The following is a 6032-nucleotide window of genomic DNA, read 5'->3' as shown; positions in this document are numbered from 1 at the left end:
TTTTGACTCACCCTGTATTTGATATAAAGAAAATTAGCAATATCAATAATTCTTGAAAATTTTAACAATACGTAAAAAAATTTGGCATTAACAAATCATTGCTGTTTTGCTCAGTTTTATTTATACAGGGAGTTGAACTGGTTACGATTTTCATATAAAATTGGTTATAACTTTGTAAATACCCTGTATAACATAACAAACCATTATATTTTTGTGATGGAGAGGTTAATTGAATTTCGAATTTAAAATCAAATATAGGGTGTTCCGTTTCAAAAATCATAAGTTTGGTCTGCAACTGTGTTATCGAACACCCTGTAACATTCTAACTAATTTTGTAATGTGAAGCTCAAAGGTGGCTAAAGTTTTTGTTATTAACTTTTATTGCTATGTATTACTATAGCGGATCTATTGAGCTTTTCCCCACTATAGGCTATTGATTATATTCAAAATAAGATAGCTAAAAGGAACTACAACGTTAACGGGGTTTTATTATTTGATATGGTCAATGGACATCTATATATGAAAAAACCGCGGAGTGCTACCATTTAAAGGGGTGCGTTTTTGACAAATGGGTGAATTAGTCCCTGGGCACAGGTTACATTAGGGTGAGTTCTATGCACTTTTGATACAAATACGTCTACATAAAAATTGTTCCTGGTTAAATTTTCTATCTAAATATATCTTTTTAAAGTCAAAGATACTTTTTTTACAAAAGTACATTCAAAAGAAAAAGCACAAAGAAACCCAAAAGAAAGAAATTTTGTTTTTTGTCCCATAACTTTTGTCCACGGGGATATAGGTATAGACATTGCTTCACAGAAAAAAAACTTAAATATTTTCTCTTTAAAATGATGTTTGGTAGAAGTCATTAGGATTTACAGTTTTCGAAATATGATTTTTCAAAGTTCGCAACTCACAGCAATTTTGGGCAATTTTCCTTGTTATTTCGCAAGTATTGTTCTGTAACTTTTTTCTACGTAACTTTAGATATATGCAATGGTACACCTAATAGGAATAGAAATCAATTACCTTTAAAATGATCTACCGTATAACGTTGTACGACTTTTTTTAAAGAGATTGTGGTTTTTCAAGGTTTTATACTTTTAACGATTTTTTTATAATATAATATAAAAATAAAACAAAATTATTATATAAATATATTATATAATACCTACTATAAAAAAATATTATTTTTTACATTTTTTACGATTATTTTTGAAATTTCTCATTATAACTTTTTTTCTTGTACATGAATATACTATCTATATATTGCGCAACAAAGAGGGCTTACTTTCTGTTCTTTAAAATGCTGTATCATCTATATTTAAATACATAATGGAAACCGAGTGATTCTTTGATATTTTTTTACCTGTATTATTTAAAATATTTCTTTTACAAAAATTACAAAAACATTAGTCTTAAAAAACATCACTTTAGTTAAAATTATTTAAACGTTGACATTTAAAAAAATTTCAAAATCAAAGTCCATCTCTTCGTTAGCATTAGCTTCAATATCTTCCTCTCACACCTCAGTTATCTTAGAGTTCCCACAATTAGTACCCATGCACATGCACCCTTTGCAGAATATTGAACAACTAATTCCTATCTTCCTACAGCCGCAGTTTTTTGTACATCCTTTGGTACATTTACATGCTATTTTTTTAAGCAAAGCTTGTGGTGCAGGAGCTTTGACAGTAAATATTGGAATTAATCCATATTTTCAAGTTTGCCCGGCCGAGTCAAGTGGATCAAAAGTATTACCTATAAAAAATAAGATTCAATCATAACACACAATCACATAAAAAAGTTATAATGGGGAATTTAAAAAATAATCCTAAAATCAAAAATCGTTGCAAGTACTTATTTCAATTTGAAAAAGCATATCTTATTCAAAAATAACCTTAGAATTTTTTATAATACACTATTTTAAAGTAACCAGAATAAGCTTTTATTTTTATTATATTATATACCATATAGAAAAAAAAGTTATAATGGGAAAAAATAATCGTAAAAATATAAAAACTCGTTAAAAGTCTTGAAAAAGATAACCTCTTTAAAAGAAGTCGTACAACATTATACAGCAGACCATTTTAAAGGTAATTGATTTCTATTCCTCTTACATGTACAATTGCATATACCTAAAGTTACGTAGAAAAAAGTTACGGGACAATATTTGCGAAATAACAAGGAAAATTGCCCAAAGTTGCTGTGAGTGGCGAATTTTGAAAAATCATATTTCGAAAACTGTAAATCCTAATGACCTCTACTAAACATCATTTTAAAGAGAAAATATGTAAGTTTTTTTTCTGTGAAGCAATGTCTATACCTATATCCCCGTGGACAAAAGTTATGGGACAAAAAACAAAATTTATTTCTTTTGGGTTTCTTTGTGCCTTTTCTTTTGAATATATTTTTGTAAAAAAAAGTATCTTTGACTTTAAAAAGTTATATTTAGATAGGAAATTTAACCAGGAACAATTTTTATGTAGACGTGTTTGTACCAAAAGTGCATAGAACTCACCCTAATATAACCTGTGCCCAGGGACTAATTCACCCATTTCTCAAAAACGCACCCCTCTAAATGGTAGCACTCCGCGGTTTTTTCATATAGAGAGATTCATTGACCATATGAAATAATAAAACCCCGCTAACGTTGTAGTTCCTTTCTATAGTACATAATCAATAGCCTACTAATCAATCACCCTGTATGGTCAAACAGTTTTCAGTTTAAATATTTACATATAATGTGGGAATAGTTATAGCCGATAGTAATGACAATATTTAAATTTTTACCTAAAAATATTTGACGTTTCGATTTCCAATACGAAAACCGTTTTCAAAAAAGAAAATTTTTTAAAGAAAAGAAATTGTGTTAAAAGGATGTATAATTTTCAAGTAGTTATTGAGGTTTTGTTGTAAAACCTGTTGTAAAAATTAGTGTACAGGTTTGAAATTTTTGTCAAATGAGGGTTCTTTGGTGCTTAATATGTGATAAAATTTCAAAGCGATTCATTCAATTGTTTAAATTTTATTCGAAATGTTTATCTCAGAGAGCATTTTTTGCAATAACATAAGTCAGAAAAAAATGACGTTAGAACCATTCCACATTCCACAGGTGTAAAATGGAAGAGCATGAGCTATATTTTTAACTTTTCCGACCTTTGCGAAAAAAGGTCGGAATTGCCAAAAAAATAAATTTCGCAATATCTATTGTAAAAATTAGTGTACAGCTTTGAAATTTTTGTAACATAAGGGTTCTTTGGTGCTTAATATGTGATAAAAATTTCAAAGCGATTCATTTAATTGTTTAAATTTTATTCAAAGTGTTTATCCCAGAGAGAGTTTTTTGCAATAACATAAGTCAGAAAAAAATGACGTTAGAACTATTCTACAGGTGTCAAATGAAAGAGCATGAGCATGAGCATATTTTTAATTTGTTTTAAAAAAAGCGAATAAAAAATGCATTTATTAGTAACAAATAATTATGCAAAATTATCGTACATATTTCTTTATAAACTTTTTGAATAACTTTTTCCAAAAAAATTAACTTTTTTACCCTGTTTTAAGTGCACAACTACCAAGTAATGTTATTTATATCATAATTGATAAAAAATTGTAATAAATATATACAATTTCTTATTTCTTATTTAACAAAATAAAAAGTTTATAAGGAAAGATTTACGATACTTTTTCATAATTATTTATTACTAATAAATGCATTTTTTATTCGCTTTTTTTAAACCAAGTTGAAAATATGCTCATGCTCATGCTCTTTCATTTGAGACCTGTAGAATGGTTCTAACATCATTTTTTTCTGACTTATGTTATTGCAAAAAATTCTCTCTGGGATAAACAATTTGAATAAAATTTAAACAATTAAATGAATCACTTTGAAATTTGTATCACATATTAAGCATCAAAAAACCATTATATGACAAAAATTTCAAAGCTGTACACTAATTTTTACAATAGATATTGCGAAATTAATTTTTTTTTGCAATTCCGACCTTTTTTCGCATTATGTTAACAATAAATAAGTATATCAAACTTTGTAATCCGTCATTTTTAAGCTTTTTCCATAATATCAAAGATATTTGTACTAAAAAAAACCATAAGTTTCACTGTTTTCCATTGATTTGAAAAAAGGGAAAAATGCCATGTTTTGACACTTAATTGTTTATAAATAAAAATGGCCGCCAGATCCTACGCAGGAAATAGTTACAATTTGCTCTTATAGGTATTATCTGTCGAAATAACTCTTCAGTACCCTAGCTGCTCGAGTGTCATGGAAAAAACCTTATTACCATGGACTATAAGTATGGTGTTGTAGGAAACAGTCATGCATTCCAGAAAATAAATGCCGGTGGGATGTTTAATGTTTGATGTGATTTGATGTTTGATGATGATCTGATTGTTTGATTTGATGTTTTACAGCAAATTCTGATTATCTGTGTGTTGATAAAATGACCAAAAAAGCTCATGTATTAGACAGAGATATTCGATAGAACTACAGCCACCATTTTCTGAGTCCTGCCCTTTGTAACACTGGAAGGTTAGAGTAGGTGGTTTCAATTTGTGAAAAAATCCACAGGTTTTCTCTTACATTAATTTGATGATTTTTCGTAGAAAACGGATTGTTGCAATAAATTTCTGAGTCCTGCCATATCCATAGAATAACAGGATACCATCGCTACTATGAAGAAATTTTTTCACAGGCAGAAAATCATGAAAACTTTATTATTTTTATTACTGGTTTTGTTTATATTTTATATACATACTCTCTTAGCGTCATGCCGAAAATCTTTTTTTCGTAAAATTGATAGAATTCTGTCATTCTATGGATATGGCAAATTTATTGAACCCCATTTTCTTTAATGGAAAATCTAATTTTCATAGTAAAATGTCACAGAAAACTTGTGAATTTTAGAAGTACCTCCTCTAACATTCCAGTATTTTAAAAGGCAGGACTCAAAAAATCGTGGCTGGATCTAATATCTCCTTGTTAGGCCCGGATAATAAGACAAAAATAAATCCTGTTCGTGACACTTCAACAGCCAGGGTACTGAAGAATTTTTTCGACAGGTAATACCTATCGGAACAAATTGTAACTATTTCCTGCGTAGGATCTGACGGCCATTCTTATTTCTAAACAATTTAGTTTCAAAAAACGGCCTTTTTTCCTTTTATTTTCAAATTAATGGAAAACAGTAAGACTTATGTTTTTCTTAGTACAGACGTCTTCGAGAGAATGGAAAAAGCTTTAAAATGGCGTATTACAAAGTTTAATACACTGATTTATTATTAATATAATTTTGCGAAAATAGGTCGAAATTTAAAAAAAAAAAAATTTTGCGATAACTGTTGTAAAAATAAATGTCATCATCATCCAGCCTTCTGCATCCAAAGTTGAACATAGGCCTCCCCTAATTTCTTCCAATTTTGTCGGTCTTTGGCTTTCTGCAACCAATTCCCAGCAATCCTTTTGACGTCGTCTGTCCATCGTGTCGGTGGTCTACCTCTACTTCTTCTGTTTTCTCTTGGTCTCCACACTGTAATTTTTTGGGTCCACCTCCCGTCCTTCATTCTGGCTACATGTCCCGCCCAATTCCACTTAAGCCATGCTACTCGCTCTATGACATCTGTGACGCCTGTCCTTCTTCTGATTTCTTCGTTTCTGACCCTGTCTCTGAGAGTCAGTCCAAGTAGTGACCGTTCCATTCTTCTTTGGGCCAATCTAAGTTTCGTTGCTGTGGCCTGGGTTAACGATAATGTTTCAGCGCCGTAAGTCATGACTGGAAGCACACATTGGTTGAACGTCTTCTTTTTCAAATAATTTGGCAAATTGCTCTTGAAGATGTCTGATAGAGCTCCATATGCGACCCATGCTAAGGTAATCCTTCTCTGTAATTTAGCAGTTTGATTGTCCCTGGCAATTTGGATTTCATGCCCTAAGTATTTATATTTATGGACCAATGCTATTTCGTTGACGTCGACTTTTGAATTTTCGCTTGGTACCAGGTTTGTCATGTAAT

This window comes from Diabrotica virgifera, chromosome 2, assembly GCF_917563875.1.
Source record: "Diabrotica virgifera virgifera chromosome 2, PGI_DIABVI_V3a".
NCBI classification, from domain to species: Eukaryota; Metazoa; Arthropoda; class Insecta; order Coleoptera; family Chrysomelidae; genus Diabrotica; species Diabrotica virgifera.
The sequence above is the reverse complement of the archived record's forward strand: the minus strand, read 5'-3'. Positions refer to the sequence as shown.